The sequence below is a fragment of the Ambystoma mexicanum genome, chromosome 3p (assembly GCF_040938575.1).
Source record: "Ambystoma mexicanum isolate Mex_15411 chromosome 3p, UKY_AmexF1_1, whole genome shotgun sequence".
NCBI lineage: Eukaryota > Metazoa > Chordata > Amphibia > Caudata > Ambystomatidae > Ambystoma > Ambystoma mexicanum.
Window position 1 is genome coordinate 346,575,385 of NC_090925.1, and position 20,409 is coordinate 346,595,793.

At 43.3% G+C, this 20,409-nt stretch overlaps 1 protein-coding gene across 1 annotated transcript in view; it reads left to right on the forward strand.

The window, feature by feature from the left end:
• The window catches only part of REM1 (RRAD and GEM like GTPase 1), a 54,125-nt gene that overhangs the window by 22,709 nt on the left and 11,007 nt on the right, over positions 1-20,409 (forward strand). The gene's annotated exons all lie outside the window — the stretch shown is intronic.

Below are 20,409 nucleotides of genomic sequence, written 5' to 3' on the forward strand. Positions count from 1 at the left end.
AAGCAACCAAGCTCCCCCCACAGCCCTGTGCCCAGCAATTCTCGTCCTTGTAGCTAGTCATTATAGACCATACCGAACATCCTCACGTCTCACTTACTGATTCTGGTGAGCGATCGTGCTCCAAAGAGCCCAATGGCTCGACCTGCGGCAGTCCACACATATTCTACACCAGTTACCAATGAGAGTGGAAGCCCGCCCATTTGTAGCTATGTTTATATCCCTTGTTACCATGCCGACACAGAACGTGGCCATCATGACATTTCTAGTGTCCCACGTCCTCCAAGCAAATCTTAATAGATGTGCAGACACAAATCTATACAATGCCATTACTTGACAAACCTTCATAACGTGCCTTTTAACATGCTAACTGCATTCCTGCTCGTTTTAACATTCACCTACTTAAATATCCTACTCACATTTATATATATACTATTTCCATAACGACACAGCGCATGCTTTCCTACCTTATCTCAACTGCTCCCACTATAAATCACCCTCACATATGATGTGCCTTTCACCTTAAATCCTGAGCTCCCCTAAGACAGATTTCCTTCAAGATGCACTCACATTTATTGTGACTTACACCGTCAAACATGACCTTACTTAACCTCACAGAGGAAATCTTCACTACCCCTAACATTTAATGTGCTTTGCACCACTATCCTAACCTCCATTAGAATACACCTACTCCAGATTTCACTCACATTTATTGAGACTTGGACCACTACTAAGCCCTTATTTTACTTTGCAGGAGAAATCTCAACTGCCCATGGCGTGTGCACACACTAAACCAATTCTGGTGAACACATGGGGCCAGTCCTTGGATAACAAATAGTACATACAGTCTTTCCCATACCTCCTTCCACCCAACATAAGAAACCATCCTAATGGACCCCAAGGGCTGGTGTTTAGTTGATATCCAATTTACAGAGTATTTTCTTAAATAAACCTCCTTCCACCAAACCTTAGTGGCCCATCCATATGATGCCACCAACATTGATTGAAACTTGGCTCTTTTACAAAAAGGCCCCCATCTTGTGCTCAGTATTTAAGCCATGCATAATGGTTCTATATTTACAGATTAACTGAGCTTCAACTCTCCTTAATACTCTCTCCCTCTATCCCCCCTCTTGGGTCTCTAGGAATTGTCAAAAGTCCAATGAATCTTAGATCCTCTTTTCTGTCCAGCTGATCTTGCTGCACCCAATGTAGGGATAATGGTAATCTGAGATCCTCCTTCCTTAGTACGGACATGTGCTCACCAATCCGGACCCTAGTATAGTCCACATGGACATGTGATTGCATACACTACATATTTTGTTTTACAATTGATAAATTCACTTTTTACAAACGCTTCCTTAATATTGATCACCACATTCGTACATGTGTTTGTATATTGGCACATCTTGCATGTAGCACATTTAAAAAAACCCTTCAATGCATTCTTAAGCCACATTTCTGATCTCTCCACAGGTTTAAGAAATGAAGGACACAATTCATTCTTAAGTATCAGTGCTTCAGTGAACACCATATACAGTCTCTTGAATATGTATTCCTGTAGATCTGACTCTAACATCAGGATTCCCCAGTGTTTATGCTAAATTTTTAATAGCTTACTGTTATCACTGGAGTGATGTGTCACCATCCTAACAGTTCTCACGTATTGGGTTGCGCCATGCTTTGGGTTGCAAAAGATACTTCCTATTCATTGTCAAACCTTTGTTTTTTGCTTTCGACAGGATGTCACTCGGGTACCCCCTCTTAACAAATCTTGCCTCCAAATGTTTACATTCACTCTCCAATTCTGTCCTTTCCTTACAATTTCTATGTGTCCGGATATACGCTCCTACAGATATATTCTTGATAACACTGGACATATGGCAACTTGTAGCCAGAAGTACCGAGTTAACTTCTGTGGACTTTCTGAAGGTACTCAACATAATTTTATTATCTCTCACATAACAATGTATGTGTCAGACTTCGGCTCCACCTCCCCCTTCTCCTCACCTGAATCTTCTGATACTGAGTCCTTTACCGTAGTCCGGATTCAGGGACGTTCCTTCTTCTTGGTAGAGATAAGATCCTTAGGTGTTCTAACCTTCTTATCGTGCAAGTAAGGTCTGGCCCCTCCGGAGGCCACCTTGGCAGTAGTGGAAACCTGCCGTGGGGGGCTCCCAGTGGGCCAGCCTCGGTGCCCAAGGGAAAAAGCCGGAACGGCAGAAAAAACCCTTGAATGAAGATCTGCAGGCAAGGTGAGGAGTGGTTCCTAAGGCAAGGTATAAGGCAGGTTCTCCCAGGCTGAAATGATGAAGATTCAGGAATGATGTATCGAAAAGCGAGGGCTTTCTCCAAAGTCAGGACACTGTAGAATGCCTGGAGTGCCAGATGCCTCGGACACAGAAACTGATAGGAGCCGCAAGCGGTATAAGGTACAGGAAGGTAACAACGAGGAGCAGAGTGCGAAAGGTTTCGCTAGCAGAGAAATGGTTAACTGGAAGGCTAAGAGAGGAGCGGAACGCGAAAGGGATTCCGAGCAGAGAAAGGTTTCAGGAAGGCAGAGTGAGATGCAGAGTGCGAGAGGTTTCGCTAGCAGAGAAAAAGTAAACAGGAAGGTAAGCAAGGAGCGGAGTGCGAAAGGGATCGCGAGCGGAGAAAAAGGAATCAGGAAGGCAGAGCGAGGAGCAGAGTGCGAAGGGTTCCGCAAGCAGAGAAAAAGTAAACAGGAAGGTAAGCAAGAAGCGTAGCGCGAAAGGGATCGCAAGCGAGAAAGGCAGAACACAGATAGTCGGTTACGAAAACCACGTAGACAAAAACACAGAGCGGACAGAAGGGGAGAGGGATACAGGAGAAAAAACAAGCTCACGCCGAAAACGAGAGCGTGAAGGAAAACTCGGAAAGAAAGTTACAAGCAACTCTGAGCGCTGGTAGAAGTGTAGGCAATACACAGATACAACGCGCCGAGCTGGAGGCGGGGCCTAGATTTATAGTGGAGGCAGCCATGATGGGTGAGGACTAGAGCGTCCATCGATCCCACAGCTTCCACCCTCGATTCCTGACAGTATGTCCAAGAAATCAATCTCAGTGGGTGTGAGTGCATCGTGAACTCTATACCAAATGTATTATCATTCAGTTACTGTACAAACTCAACTAACTTGGAAACATTCCCCTGCCAAATTATAAAAACATCATCTATGTACCTGACTCACAACTTATCCTGGTTCTATATTATGTCTCAAAATGCACATAAACATCCTCAAAATACCCCATAAAGAGGTTGGCCAGAGATGGGTGTAATTGTCCCCCATGACCACTCCCCTTGTTTGTTTATACAGAATGTTGTTAAACAGAAAAATTTTATTACGTAGAGTAAAATCTAACAGTTCCTTCAACATTACTGTATGTCAGAAATACAAAGCAGATCTGCTTGCATAAATGTACTCTACTGTCCTAGTAGCCATATCATGTTTAATGGACGTATACAGTGACTTCACATCTAATGTAGCTAAGATAAAATCATCCATCCATACAAGAGTTTCCAAAGTTTGCAAAACCGGCATGATATCTCCCAGAAAAGCAGGCAACTTTGGTACTTCTTTGCTTATAATGCTTTCTAGATATATGGAATACTTTAGTCACCCAACCAATTCCACTTCCAATAGGCCTTCCCCCAGGTCTCTTATCAAAGACCTTGTGGACCTTCGGCAGAAAATAAATCGTTGGAGTTCTTGGTTTGGACGTTGTTAAAAACGTCTTCTCTTCATCTGTTAGGAGACCAGTTCTCACTCATTTGAGAATTAGGTCCCCAGATTCTCTCATTATCTCTGCAATAATGTCAGGTTTAACTTTTGCATAACATCCTGGTCCAATGTAATTCTGCCATTGCTATATAATCATCCCCATCCATGATTACCACATTCACCCCTTTGTCCGCCTACTTGATAATGATTGTATTATCCTCCTTCAAAACTTTCAAGGCTTGTCTTTCTAACTTTGTCAAGTTATGAGGTACAGTTACAAGCTCATTTTTGTTGATCAAATCATGAATATCTCTAATTACTGCTTGTTGGAACAATTATATTGCATTCTCAGTACCTAGAAAGGGAATAAACCGAGATTTATCCTTCGTCTCAATATTGGTCAAATGTTTAGAGTCAATTTGGAGTTCTCTCAACAAATCGATATTGGAAAACATGTCCTCCTCTTCCAATCTCCTTAATAGGTGTATATCATCAATATCTGAAATGAGTAGATCACTATCAGGTTCTGGTCTATCAACCTTATACCTCAGAAAATCCCAAGGGGATTGAGTGTGTTAATCTTTCCAGACTTTTCTAATCCAGAAGACCTTGATCTAGCAGAGAAATGGGAGAAAAATCTCAATCAGAGTTCCATTAATATGATTCTATTGCTGATAGAACACGCAACCAGAGAGCATAGCAGAGTAGTTACTCAAATAGATGAAGTAAAAAAAGAGATAGAAACCATGAATGCTGTACCAGCCACAGTGGATACAAATTATAAAAAGATGTTTTAGATTTTGAAGCACACCAGAATAAGGTGAAATTACAGCAAGCGCAAAAATTCTTCTGAGACGAACGCGATTACCGAGCCGATAGAGTTTATAATTTTTAGACTAAGTATGATGAGAGGGTCCAAATCAGTCAAGGGAAAGTGATCCTGAGGTGACGGAGGATGGCAGAGGATGGCGGAAGCCAATCTCAACATTAATATCTTAGCGAATAAGGAGACCTGGCTCCATGAAGCCGCTGGTCCTGCTTTTTCACTATCCCTCCCACAAGAACTCTCTATCTATAGGCAAGATAGACACACATCTAAAGGTGGGGGTGTAGCCATCATAGTCAAAGATTGCCTAACGGTCAGACAAACCTCCTCAAACCTCGGGGTGAATATCGATTCCGTCGCAGTTAACATCTCTATCTCCCCCAACACCACCCTCACCATCCACGTAGCCTACCGCCCACCAGGTCCAATAGTGGACTTCCATGATAACCTCATCCACCTCCTAGGGGAAAACCTTAAAACCTCCACAAAAACTGTTCTCCTAGATTACTTTAATTTGGGTCTTAATGACCAGAAAGATAGACCTTCCAAAGCCCTGGCACAAGCGTTACAGGAGCTTGGTTTCCACCAAAAAATCCTCACACCCACCCATAGCAATGGATGCACTCTTAACTGGGTAGTAGAACACAACTGTGATATAGACGCAAGATACAAGACCCCTACCCAATGTCTGACCATCACTGTATACATTTCTTCATTCCGACCTGCGTAAACACACCCAAAACTCTCAGTCCCATCCCACCTGCGTTAGCCAGAAGTGCATGGAACCTTGCTAAAGAAAAGATCGTCCCCCACTTAGACTCTCTAGCACTCAACCTTCCAACCTCCTCAGGCCCATCGGTGCTGGCGGACGTCTATAACACAATGCTGAAAACAGCTGTCGACACCATAGCACCACTACAAAGTAACAAAGCAAAAAGAATAAAACACTCCAATTTTTGGTTCTCCGCAGAATTAAAATAACTACTTGCCCAAAAACAGGATCCGCATTATCCACCTACAAGACTCTGGCCACTCAATACAAGAAAGCCATAATGACAGCCAAATCCTCTTCCTACAAGGACAGAATCACCAATGCCACCTCCGAGATGAAAGAACTCTTTGCCATCTTTAAAGAACTATCCACTCCAGCCACCAAATCACAAGAGATTGTCAAAGACAAAGCATGGTGTACCAGTGTACAAACAGCCTTGCTAAATAAAATTGAGCTCTTGCAAAATAAATTCCATGAGCATCATAAAAACCTCTAAACATATCATTTTAGCATCCCACCATGACAGCAAGGTCACCACAGACAAGATGAAACCCTTCTTTTTTAGGGAATTTACTGAGTCTGAAGTTATAGATATTGTCAACAAAATCAGGCCATCAAATTGTAAAGGAAATGCCTGCCCAGCCAAACTAGTCAAAGACTTTGCAGAAACCCTTGCCCCTTTTCTAAAGACTTTCCTCAACGCGTCCTTCAAAGCCAATACAGTTCCTGACAGCTTAAAAGAAGCATGGGTTTTCCCACTTCTAAAAAAAACCTCACTGGACCCTGAAATAGCGAACAACTACATGCCCATCACCACTGTCCCATTCTTGCTTAAAATCTTGGATAAAGTGGCATATATGCAAATCCGGCAATTCCTAGAAGAAAACAAGATCTTAGGCAAAAGGCAATATGGATTCCGCCCAGGCCATGGGACAGAATCTGCCCTACTTGATCTCAAAATCCAACTGGGCGACATTATGGACAAAGACAAACCAGCACTTCTCCTCCTGCTTGATCTGTCGGCTGCCTTTGATCTCGTCTACCACGATATTCTCGACAAGCAACTAATAAATGCTGCCCACTTCTCCCCGCAAGCCACAGCATGGATTGCGTCCTTCCTCAAAGGAAGACTCATGAGAGTCTTATCTGACTCTGTGTGTGCCTCTCCCACTACTATACACTGTGGAGTCCCACAAGGATCATGTACTGCACCCACCCTGTACAACATCTTCACCCTCCTTCTCTTCAATGACTTGGATCAGCGTGACATAGCCTACACAAACTATGCAGACGACGCACAAGTCCTACTCCCCCTAACCAGCATCTATGAACGAGACGCTGCGGCCTTAACTAATATCTACACAGCCATCGAAACATGGATGGCACCCAATGGCCTTTGTCTGAATGGAGATAAAACAGAGATCCTCGTTGTAGGCACCAAGAAACGCTCAATAAACTCTCCCCCCAATATAGCACTTTCAACATTGACAATATCACTATCACTGCTTCATCAGCAGTAAAAACCTTAGGAGTGTACCTTGACTCCTCCTTATCTATGACACACTAGGTCAGTGCCATAGCCTCCTCCTCTGCCCTCAGCACAAAGATTATCAACGCGGTCAAGCCATTCCTGTCAACCAAAAACTGCCTATGAATTGCCAGAGCCATAGTCAGCACCAAGCTTGACTACAGTAATGCCCTCTTCCTAGGCACCTCTGCCAAAAACCTTAACAAGCTTCAAGTCACACAAAACAATGCCCTCAGAGCAGCATTGAGCATTCCAAAAAGGGTACACATCTCACAGGCAAGGAAAGATGCAAACTGGCTACCGGTTAAAGAATGCATTCTCTTTAAAACCATGGCCATTACGCATAAGTGCCTATCACTTAACGCCCCCCCTATCTATCGGAAAGGATCACCCTCAACCCCTCATCCAGACCTACTAGAGCGCATCTCTCTAACCAGATCTATGTCCCCTCCTTCAAAAGGTCAAAGGCAGGAGGCTCCAGCTTTGAACACTTAGCTCCAAAAAACTAGAATGCCATCCCCACTGCACTCAGAAATGAAAAATCCTACACAGTCGCCTGTAAAATGCTGAAAACCAAACTGTTCAACTAATCATGTCGCTTCTCTGTAACCTGCAACACTCTTACAGGCCTGTTATGCTGTTCCACTGTAACCAATGAATGCATATTTTTCCTACGATTGTCATTATTGTTTTGCATTGCTGCTCCTCTTATGTAAGTCTGTATTAAGCAAGCATTCTGTAACAGCGCCACAATTCCCCAGGGCAGCTGTGCGCTATACAAATTCAAATAAATAAAAAAAAATAATAATAAATAAGGGGGCCCTGTCAAAGAAGACTTTTTGTTAGAACAGCACAGGAGAATAAAGAAAGGCAATTTCAAGGAAAACAGCTAGTGGGTAAGGTTTCGAGATCCACTTGCCATAAGTACCATAACCAAGCCTAGGTCAAACGAGGCTGTACAGGTGGGAGAGGAGTCAGAGGAGGTAGACACAGATCGGCAAGCAAGAATCACGAGATCTTGGATGCACAAGCAGCAACGTCCGCTAAAGCCGTGAACCTTGTAATGAACCTTTCTCATAGAGGTTTGACTACTATTTAGGGATCATTTTTGAACAAAGGGCTATCATTTGCTCGCACGAATAGGAGTGATTGGGTAACTATTCAAATGGATCTCTTTGTTTGTTAGAAAACTCAAACTAAAGAAATACTTTCATCAGCAAACTTTGAAAATGTATAAGGGTAAATAGACAGGAACCTGATAGTGATCGACTAATTTTGTATATTGAGGAAATACACCTATTAAGGAGCTTGGAAGAGGAGGACACGTTTTCCAATATCGATTTGTTGAGAGAACTCCAAATGGACTCTAAAGCTTGCACTGTACGTCATAACTTGACAAAGTTAGAAAGGCAAGCCTTGAAAGTTTTTAAGGATATTAATACAAACATTATCAAGCAGGTGGACAAAGTGGGGAATGTGGTAATCATGAATCGCTGTGATTATATAGCAATGGCAGAATTACATTTGAATACACCAGGATGTTATGCAAGTTACACCTGACATTTTTGCAGCGATAATGAGAGAATCTGGGGACCTAATTCTCAAATGAGTGAGAACTGGTCTCCTTACAGATGAAGACAAGACGTTTTTAACAACGTCCAAACCAAGAACTCCAACAATTTATTTTCTGCCGAAGGTCCACAAGGTCTTTGATGAGATACCTGGGGGAAGGCCTATTGGAAGTGGAATTGGTTGGGTGACTGAAAAGTATTCAAAATATATAGACAGCATTATAAGAAAAGAAGTACCAAAGTTGCCAGTGTTTCTGAGAAATACCATGCAGTTTTTGCAAACTTTGGAAACTCTTGTATGGATGGATGATTTTATCTTGGTTACATTAGATGTGAAGTCACTATATACGTCCATTAAACAGGATATGGCTATTAAGAGAGTAGAGTACATTTATGCAAGCAGATCTGCTTCATATTATTTACATACAGTATTGTTGAAGGAACTGTTAGATTTTACTCTACATAAAAAAAAAACTTCTGTTTAACAACATTCTGTATAAACAAACAAGGGGAGTGGCCAAGGGGGCCAATTACTCCCATCTCTGGCCAACCTCTTTATGGGGTATTTTGAGGACGTTTATGTGTATTCTGAGACAGAATATAGATCCAAAATTAAGTTGTGGGTCAGGTACATAGATGATGTTTTCATGATTTGGCAGGGGAATGTTTCCAAGTTAGTTGAGTTTGTACAGTACCTGAATGATAATACATTTGGTTTAGGGTTCACGATGTGCTCGCACCCACTGGAGATTGATTTCTTGGACATACATTGTTATGTGAAAGATAATAATATCATGTCGAGTACCTTCAGGAAGTCCACGGAAGTTAACTTGGTACTTCTGGCTACAAGTTGCCATACGTCCAGTGTTATCAGGAATTTATCTGTAGGAGAGTATATCCGGACACATAGAAATTGTAAGGAAACGACATAATTTGAGAGTGAACGTAAACATTTGGAGGCAACATTTGTTAAGAGGGGGTACCCGAGTGACATCCTGTCGAAAGTAAAAAACAAAGGTTTGACAATGAATAGGAAGTATCTTTTGCAACCCAAGGGATTGCGGAACCCAATACGTGAGAACTGTTAGGATGGTGACACATCACTCCAGTGATAACAGTAAGCTATTAAAAATTTAGCATAAACACTGGGGAATCCTGATTTTAGAGTCAGATCTATAGCAATACATATCCAAGAGACTGGATATGGTGTTCACTAAAGCACTGATACTTAAGAATAAATTGTGTCCTTCATTTCTTAAACCTGTGAAGAGATCAGAAATGTGGCTTAAGAATGCATTGAAGGTTTTTTTTAAATGTGCAACGTGCAAGATATGCCAATATACAAACACGTGTACGAATGTGGTGATCAATATTAAAGAAGCTTTGGTAAAAAGTGAATTTATCAACTGTAAAACAAAATATGTAGCGTATGCAATCACATGTCCATGTGGACTATACTAGGGTCCGGAATGGTGAGCAAATGTCCGCACTAAGGAAGGAGGATCTAAGATTACCATTATCCCTACATTGGGTGCAGCAAGATCAGCTGGACAGAAAAGAGGATCTAAGATTCATTGGACTTTTGACAATTCCTGGAGACCCAAGAGGGGGGATCCAGGGAGAGAGTATTAAGGAGAGTTGAAGCTCAGTTAATCTGTAAATATAGAAGCTTTACACATGGTTTAAATAACGAGCACGAGATGTGGGCCTTTTTGAAAAAAGAGCCAAGTTTCAATCAATGTGGGTGGCATCGTGTGGATGGGCCATTAAGGTTCAGTGGAAGGAGGTTTATTTAAATAAAATACTCTGTAAATTAGATATCAACTAAACACCGGCCCTTGGGGTCCATTAGGATGCTTTCTTATGTTGAGTGGAAGGAGGTATGGGAAGAACTGTATGTACTATTTGTTATCCAACGGCTGGCCCCATATGTTCGCCAGAATGGGTTCAGTGTGTGCACACCATGGGTAGTGGAGATTTATCCTGCGAAGTAAAATAAGGGCACGAGTAGTGGCACAAGTCTCAATCAATGTGAGGGCAATTTGAAGTAGGTGTGCTCTAATAGAAGTTAGGACTGGTGGTGCAAGGCACATTAAATGTTATGGGTAATGGAGATTTCCCCTGTGGTAAGGTCATGTTTGACGGTGTAAGTCACAATAAATGTGAGTGCAACTTGAAGTAAATCTGTTTTAGGGGAGCTCAGGATTAAAGGTGAAAGGCACATCATATGTGAGGGTGATTTGAAGGGGGAGCAGTTTAGATAAGGTAGGAAAATACGTGCCGTGTCGTTATGGCAATAGGATATACATAAATGTGAGTGGGGCATTTAAGTAGGTGAATGCTAAAACAAGCAGGAATGTTAAAAGGCACGTTATGAAGGTTGGTCAAGTAATGGCATTGTATAGATTTGTATCTGCAAATCTATTAAGATTTCCTTGGAGGACGTGGGATGCTAGAAATGTTATGGCGGCTGCATTCCGTGTCGGCATGGTAACCAGGGATAGAAACCAGGCTACCAATGGACAGGCTTCCTCTCTCATGGGTAACTGACATACAATACATGCTGACTGCCGCAGGTCGAGCCATTGGACTCTGGAGCGCGATCGCTCACAAGAATCAGTAAGTGAGACGTGAGGATGTTCGGTATGGTCTATAATGACTAGCTACAAGGACGAGAACTGCTGGGGACAAAGATGTGGGGGGAACTTGCTTGCTTGGGTTTGGCAGGCTCTCAATCTGTTTTGTCGTGCCTAATCCAGCATTAGCATCGAGGCGCGCGTGATGAGTATATTTTGTTGTGTGCTGCTAAAAATACTTTAAAGTCCCCATAAGGCGAAGCTCTGGGGAAGTATGGGAAGTGGCCACAAACATTAGAGGTAATGATGGCGCTTTTGAATCATGTTGCAGGTATTGAAGAATTTTTTGAATGATGAATCAATGAGCACACAAGTGTATGGAAATCAGAAGGGAGATGCATAGTCGGCTGGAGCTAGTAAGGTAAAGGGGTGACCATTATATTTGTTGTGTAAATGGGGTGTTACCTTCTCTTTCTTCTTTGGTTTTTCTGGGGCGGGTGCCAGATGGGATGATAGCGGAAGTAGTATTTTGGTCGTTGCTTTATTTTTTTTCTCATGCAGGGAGGTTGAAACATTCTTATAGAGCTTGAATGCGGTAAGGATCAAGAAACGGTAAAGAATAGTGTGGTTTTGACTTTATAAAGGAGCTGGTTGAGACTTGTGTGGTCTTGTTGGGTTCTAGGTTAAAGGTTCGAAAACAAAAGGCTCTAATGCCTTTTTTTTGACACCAAAAGGACCGAAAAAAATGGTCGAATTTTTTTTTCTTTTTTTTATGGGGTGGTTCCCGCCCAACGCCACGTTTTCTCCTTTAAAAAAACTTATTTCCACATACCAAACAAAAAAATATAAATAAAAAAATAAAAAGAATTCGACCCTTTTATTTTCGATCCTTTTGGTTTCGATCAAAAGGGCATTCGACCCTTTTGATTCGAAACTTTGACCGGACACCATCTTGTTGATAGGTGTAGGACATAATTAATTCATGAAGGCACGCACGCAGTGATACTTGGTTGTGGTGAACACATGGTAAAGGTGAAGGGTCCAAGCACTGTATAGGGGATATATGATCCATCTTCTACTGGTGGATCCTCGAACAATCACTGTATTACATTGACAGGTAGCCCACACCATGCTGTTCAACTGACTGTTACCTAAACGCTTCCCATTGTGTAAGAACATGCTGTTCAATTGATGCTGATACCTTCAACGCTACCTATTGAGTATGAAAATGCTGTTCAATTGATGCTGATACCTAAACGTTTCCTATGGAGTATGAATATGTTATGCAGTTGATGCTGACTCCCTTAAACGTTTCCTACTGTGTATCAACATGCTTTACAATTGATTCTGATCCTGATACTAGTAGTAGGTTAGACTGCACTGATATCATGCCTACCTCCCCACTGCTCACAGCTAAAAACTGCCAGGAACCTTGCCCTAACAATCAGACCTGGGCCAGAGTCCTCCTTATGCTTGCAATGTCTCACCACCTCCTTGTCTCCAACGTAATAGCACCTAAGCGATTCCTACCACCTGCTCAGTACCTACCCCTTAACCCTGGGCAGGTCAACACAACCTTCACTTCCAGTCAACCTAAGGCTAGAACTGTTATGTCCACATCCACAGGAATTAGTCGCCCATGCCTACCACCACGTAGAAACCCGAGTCACACTACCAAGACCTGGCAGGATAGCAACTGCATGGTCACTTTCGCCCCTACCCTACTAACAAGGAACAGTTTCCTTGCCTATAGAACAGGTGTTCACCATACCACGATGATCAATCGCCACACTCGCCACATGCCTGATATGCCACACCTAACCACAAACAAAAGAAAATCCCAACCTAAATCTAACCCACAGACCTGTCTAATGTCACCTAATAAAACTGTGCTGAACAGTTCACAAAATAGTGCGAGCAAAAAAACCAATTCATACAAAGCGCCCTCATAAACGCCAGATCCTTACCGGCCCACGCCCTAGAAATTGTAACACTATTGTCACACGGAACCTTGACTTCATAGTCATCACTGAATCCTGGCTCCATGTAGCAGCGGGCCCAGCACTTGCCTTAGCCGTACCTAACAACTACACCATATTCAGAATGGATAGACCCATTGCTAAAAGAAGCGGAGTAGCCATAATCGCAAAAAACACTGTCAACATTAGAACTGTCCCATCTACCTTCATACCATCCAGGGAACTACTGTCAATAAAAATGACCTCATCAGCCACGGCCACCCTGGACATCCACTTACTCTAAAGACCACCAGGCCCGATCCTCTCTCTGGAAAATGATCTAGCCCAACTTCTCTCAACTAATACTAAACCTGGCACTCGGACAATTATTATGGGAGACTTCAATCTAGGTTTCAACGACCCGTCCGATAAGAATGCCCTCTCGATGGCCAACATGATCTCAACCTCTGGCTTCTCACACCGAATACAGAACCCCACACATATCAAAGGCTGCACCCTTGACTGGCTAGCGGACCATAACTGCAACACAGACATCACATCAAGCTCCCATTGCCTCTGGTCAGACCACCACCTCATTACCTTCACAGTTAACACAAAACCCAAACCCACTAGGCCTGCCCAATTGGTACCTGCTGCCCTATCTAGAAACAAACAGAATAACACAGCCAACAATATACTTCCACTGCTACAGCCTATCCTGTCACCTAACTTAACCACAAAAGACCCGACCATAATGGTTGAATTGTACAACCAAACAGTACTCTCAGCTACAGACAAGCTAGCACCGCTTTCCAAGCGAAAAGCCAAGCCAGCAGCACATCTTAATTATTGGTTCACACCAGCCCTAAAAACTCTGCACAATGTCAAAAGACAAGCAGAATCCACCTGGCTAAAACAGCCTGGTGATCTCAACAAAACTAAATATAAGGCAGCTGCGCTTGACTACAAACAAGCGGCCCAAATCGCCAAAAAGCACTTCCTATAATGACAGAATTAGAAATGCAAAATCTAAAACTAAAGAACTCTTTGTCATACTTAGAGAACTGGAGACCTCAGTACCACAGGTAGAAGTCTTTAGCAAAGACATCCTGTGGTGCTCAAATATCCAGAATGCTCTATCCAACAAAATAATTCTACTTCAAAAGAAAATTTAAGCCAAAAAAATGACTACCCATATGTCACAAACAAGACCCCTTACCTAGTACCACTATCATTACTTGCACTACACCCCAATTTGAATTTAAGACTGTCAGCAACAAAGAAGTCCTCAGAATTATCAACAGCCTTAGATCTTCCAGGTGTCAAGACGACCCTTGCCCAGCCACAGTCATTAAGGAATGTGCCACTGAACTCACACCATTCATCACAAACCTAATCAATGCCTTTTTCACTAACAACATGATCCCATTGGATCTTAAAAATGCATGGGTACTATCGCTCCTCAAAAAAAACATCTCTGGACCCTGACATAGCTACAAACTACCGTCCTATTACCACAGTACCCTTCCTTCTGTAAATATTAGACAGAGCCACATACTTGCAAATACAAAGTTACCTAGAGACTAACAATCTCCTTGGTCTTAGACAATCTGGATTCCGACCCCGACACGGGACGGAAACTGCCCCACTGGACGTAAAAATCCAAATGGATGATCTAATAGATAAAGGGAAGCTAGCATTATTGCTCCTACTAGATCTCTCTGCAGCATTTGATCTTGTGGACCACAAGATCATTTGCAATCACCTAGCCTCAGCTGCCAATTTCTCCCCCAATGCCATCCAATGGATCCAATAATTCCTGTCGGATAGAACTATGAGGGTCGTCTCCTCCACTGCTGAAGCTCCTCCCTCACTGGTCATGTGCGGGGTTCCACAAGGGTATTGCATCTCCCCAACGCTCTACAATGTATTTGCCAAACCCCTCTTCGACCACCTCGACGACCTGGGTGTCACCTACACCAACTATGCAGATGCGACCCAGATCCTCATCCCTATCACTGGCGATCACAGCATTGACTCAGATACCCTCAAGGCCATCTACCTAACTGTTCAAGCCTGGATGGCACACCATGGCCTTTGCCTTAATGACGATAAGACGGAGCTGCTCCTCTTAGGTTCACAACTCTGTATTGCCAAACTAAACAACGCCTTCAAAACCTTCACTATTGATGGCAACCTCTTTAAAGTTGCCAAATAAGTAAAAACCCTTGGTTTCTTCCTGGACTCATCACTCACTCTGAATAAACAAGTAAATGCTACAGCGTCTGCAACAGCATATACCTGTAAACTCATCGATGCCTGCAAACCATCCTTGTCTACAGACAGCAGCATGATGCTGGACAGAGCCCAAATACTGTCCAGATTAGATTACTGTAACGCCTTGTATGCCGGCACGAAGACTCAAAACATTAAAAAGCTCAAAGTACTTCAAAATAACACCCTCAGGGCGGCTTTCAGCATTCCAAAAACTACCCATATCTCTAAGATTAGACAAGATGTACATTGGCTACCAACCAAGGAACGTACTAAATCTAAAACCCTAACCTTTACTCATAAATGCTTAAATAAAATAGCACCCACCTATTTTGCAGACCAAATAGTTAGATCCCAGACTGTCAGGAACATCCGCTCAGCCAATAAGAACCTACTAGCTACACCGAGATTCTACTTGCCCAAAGCAGGAGGCGGCAGCTTCCCCACACTAGCTGCAAAACATTGGAACGCCTTGCCTACCAATCTTAGAGACGAAACTTCCTTATGGAAATTCACAAACAACTGAAGACACACCTTTTCACACAGGGCCTTGCTACCAACCTATGTAATCATGCTTTGTAATCTAATGATCACATCCCTCATCTGTATCACACATGTACACGTGTAACAGTACAAAATTGTTATGTCAATGTTTATACCTGAAACTGTACAAATATGTGCAAATCAATTTTCACACTATGTGCAACCCTTTGTATGACTATGTAAGATAAGCGCCTAGATGCCTCCCGGTTAGGTGCGCTATATAAATGCAAAATAAATGAATAAATATATGTATAACATGGTAAAGGTGAAAGGTTAAGGTTCAAATAATTATATAGGGGTATATATGTATGACAGTTTGTTCTATTCCTCCTCTTGTTTTCTTCTGCAACACATGTGGCAATATATTTTATCTATGTGGTGGAATCGATGAAAAATTGATGGAATTACTATTCTTTGGTAATGTCTGAAATTGATTTGTTATGGTTTTGTAGCCCTGAAGAAGACCGCATGGGAAGGTCGAAACATGTGTTGGCATACTACCATTAAAAATGATTAACTGATAACTGTGTTTATAACATATTTAGCATTTAAAAGACTTTCTAAGTTATGTGGCACCATACAGCCTATGATGACCTGGAAAAAAACGTAACCGCCGGACCCTGGCAAGGCCTGTGAACCTTGCCCTGTTCATACGACCTTATTACTAGGTATCTAATTCTGTTTTCCATCAAGAATGTCCCTGCTACTTTAGAATGTCTGTGTAACAACTAACCATGGAAAAAAGCACCCCATTGTATGGATTTGTGTTCATGTTGCAATTGCAGTTTTAATATTGTATCTTTCTATGTGTGAAGACCTAATATGTATACAGTCTAAATAATTGTAATACTATAAGTAACATATTATTAATTCCATTCAATTCATATGGATTTGCAACACTATCCCAGTTTTGCTGCCATCCCCCCCGTCATCAATATGGTGTGCGCAACATGAATCCCTCCTAACAAAGAGGACCCTCCTTGACCACCCTGACACTTGCATTGTAACTCATTTTACTGTACATATGGTCTGTGTGGTTTGCGTATGTGGGACATTTGAACTGCTTCTGCACTGCCTGTACTGTACTTTTTCGATGTGAAAGGGAAGCATGCAGTGCTGTTGCCTGTCCTGTGCGTGTTTGTGTGTGAAGTGTGCACTGTACCTGACTGCATGTGTACTGTGTGTGATAGTCTTTGTAATCCTTCTGCATGTTAAAGGAATCCTTATCTGCAAAATGGCAACTATGTATCACCCGCAAAAAGAACAGTTCACCAATATGCAAAGGATTGGTAAGATTGTATCATTTGCATGGCAAATACCGCCACACAACTGCACGCTGGAAACACACCACACGCATGAACTGGATCCTTATCCTACGTGGGATCTTGGACACCAGCAACATCGTGGATTTTAAAAGTGTCTTGTGTGCAAAGCTGACTGTCGATGAATCCGTGGGCTTTTTTTCTTTTCAGGGATATGGGGTCTGGCTTTTGGGCCCTTCAGGTTCTTTCACGGCACAGCGGGTGTGCACAGATTCCTCAGGTGACTGTCCCCTGACCTGGGAATGGAGCTAAGGGAGGAGGGCCAACGGATCTTCTTGGTCACACCCTAGAAGGCTCTGTAACCAAGCTGGGGATTTGGTTTTAGATATATGATAGTAAACCTTACATTTGATACACACAGGAAGCCTTTTTTGCAAATAACGGAGGTAAGGTCCTGGGGATTAATACCTAAAAGAGGTGTTCTTCAGTCAAACACAGCTGTTTTCAGCTAAAGGGACACTGCTGCGTATTGTCTTTAAGTAATTCAACATACATACAATGTAAATAGTTCTTCTTTACGAAAGAAATAATTTCCTTGAAACCATTTCCTAACCGTAAAACAAGTACTTTTTGCCACAGTGTACAGCACTAAGGGGATACCTAGGATGCCCTCTTCTCTACTGTGCACCTCAGCGAGAGGAACACCTAAAGTCCTCTTTTCTCTACTGTGCACCTCAGCGAAGGGAACACCTAAAGTCCTCTTTTCTCTACTGTGCACCTCAGCGAAAGGAACACCTAAAGTCCTCTTTTCTCTACTGTGCACCTCAGCGAAAGGAACACCTAAAGTCCTCTTTTCTCTACTGTGCACCTCAGCGAAAGGAACACCTAAAGTCCTCTTTTCTCTACTGTGCACCTCAGCGAAAGGAACACCTAAAGTCCTCTTTTCTCTACTGTGCACCTCAGCGAAGGGAACACCTAAAGTCCTCTTTTCTCTACTGTGCACCTCAGCGAAAGGAACACCTAAAGTCCTCTTTTCTCTACTGTGCACCTCAGCGAAAGGAACACCTAAAGTCCTCTTTTCTCTACTGTGCACCTCAGCGAAAGGAACACCTAAAGTCCTCTTTTCTCTACTGTGCACCTCAGCGAAAGGAACACCTAAAGTCCTCTTTTCTCTACTGTGCACCTCAGCGAAAGGAACACCTAAAGTCCTCTTTTCTCTACTGTGCACCTCAGCGAAAGGAACACCTAAAGTCCTCTTTTCTCTACTGTGCACCTCAGCGAAAGGAACACCTAAAGTCCTCTTTTCTCTACTGTGCACCTCAGCGAAAGGAACACCTAAAGTCCTCTTTTCTCTACTGTGCACCTCAGTAAGGGGACACTTGATGGGCTCTTTTCACTTATGTTTGCCAAAGTGAGGTGACCTTGTTTGGTCCTTTATTCTACTGTGTGCCACAGTGGTGGGGCTCTTGATGGACTCTTTTCTCTACTGTGCGCCCCAATGACGGAACACTTAAAGGACTCTTGTCTCTACTGTGCACCCCAGTGAGGGGAACACCTAGAGTCCTCTTTTCTCCATTTTGCGCCTCAGTGGGAGGCAGGGGAGTTGCTAGGTCTGGAAAAGACCCGGGGCTAAGCTGATGTCAGAACTGTTGGGACTGGGGGCTAGCTAGTCTTTTGGCTGTAGCTCCTGAGATTCTATCCGGGGCTACAACCAAAAGATCAGGGGCTATAGCCCCCTTAGCCCCCCCCCTAGCAACGCCCATGGTGGGAGGAACACCTAAAGTCCTCTTGTCTCTATTGTGCACCACAGTGAGGGGACACTTGATCGGCTCCTTTCCCTATTCGTACACTGTAATGAGAGGACGCTTGATTGGCTCTTTTCCTACTGTGCACCACAGTGACATAGCTCTCAACTGACACGCTTTTTGGCAGGTGCCACCCGCCTTGTAAAGGGCTGAATCACCTGCCAAGCCTCCTGCACGCCCATTCATTCCAATGGGCGTCTCACCCACCAAAAACAAAATAGGGTGATTTCACCCACCTTTGCAGCAAAAATGGTTGAGAGCTAGGCAGTGAGGGGACACTTGATTGGCCCCTTTCCCTATTGTTCACTGTAATGAGAGGACGCTTGATTGGCTCTTTTCCTACTGTGCACCACAGTGAGGGGACACTTGATTGGCCCCTTTCCCTATTGTACACTGTAATGAGAGGACGCTTGATTGGCTCTTTTCCTACTGTGCACCACTTTGAGGGGACACTTGATTGGCTCCTTTCCCTATTGTACACTGTAATGAGAGGACGCTTGATTGGCTCTTTTCCTACTGTGCACCACTTTGAGGGGACACTTGATTGGCTCCTTTCCCTATTGTACACTGTAATGAGAGGACGCTTGATTGGCTCTTTTCCTACTGTGCACCACTTTGAGGGGACACTTGATTGGCTCCTTTCCCTATTGTACACTGTAATGAGAGGACGCTTGATTGGCTCTTTTCCTACTGTGCACCACTTTGAGGGGACACTTGATTGGCTCCTTTCCCTATTGTACACTGTAATGAGAGGACGCTTGATTGGCTCTTTTCCTACTGTGCACCACTTTGAGGGGACACTTGATTGGCTCCTTTCCCTATTGTACACTGTAATGAGAGGACGCTTGATTGGCTCTTTTCCTACTGTGCACCACTTTGAGGGGACACTTGATTGGCTCCTTTCCCTATTGTACACTGTAATGAGAGGACGCTTGATTGGCTCTTTTCCTACTGTGCACCACTTTGAGGGGACACTTGATTGGCTCCTTTCCCTATTGTACACTGTAATGAGAGGACGCTTGATTGGCTCTTTTCCTACTGTGCACCACTTTGAGGGGACACTTGATTGGCTCCTTTCCCTATTGTACACTGTAATGAGAGGACGCTTGATTGGCTCTGTTCCTACTGTGCACCACTTTGAGGGGACACTTGATTGGCTCCTTTCCCTATTGTACACTGTAATGAGAGGACGCTTGATTGGCTCTTTTCCTACTGTGCACCACTTTGAGGGGACACTTGATTGGCTCCTTTCCCTATTGTACACTGTAATGAGAGGACGCTTGATTGGCTCTTTTCCTACTGTGCACCACTTTGAGGGGACACTTGATTGGCTCCTTTCCCTATTGTACACTGTAATGAGAGGACGCTTGATTGGCTCTTTTCCTACTGTGCACCACTTTGAGGGGACACTTGATTGGCTCCTTTCCCTATTGTACACTGTAATGAGAGGACGCTTGATTGGCTCTTTTCCTACTGTGCACCACTTTGAGGGGACACTTGATTGGCTCCTTTCCCTATTGTACACTGTAATGAGAGGACGCTTGATTGGCTCTTTTC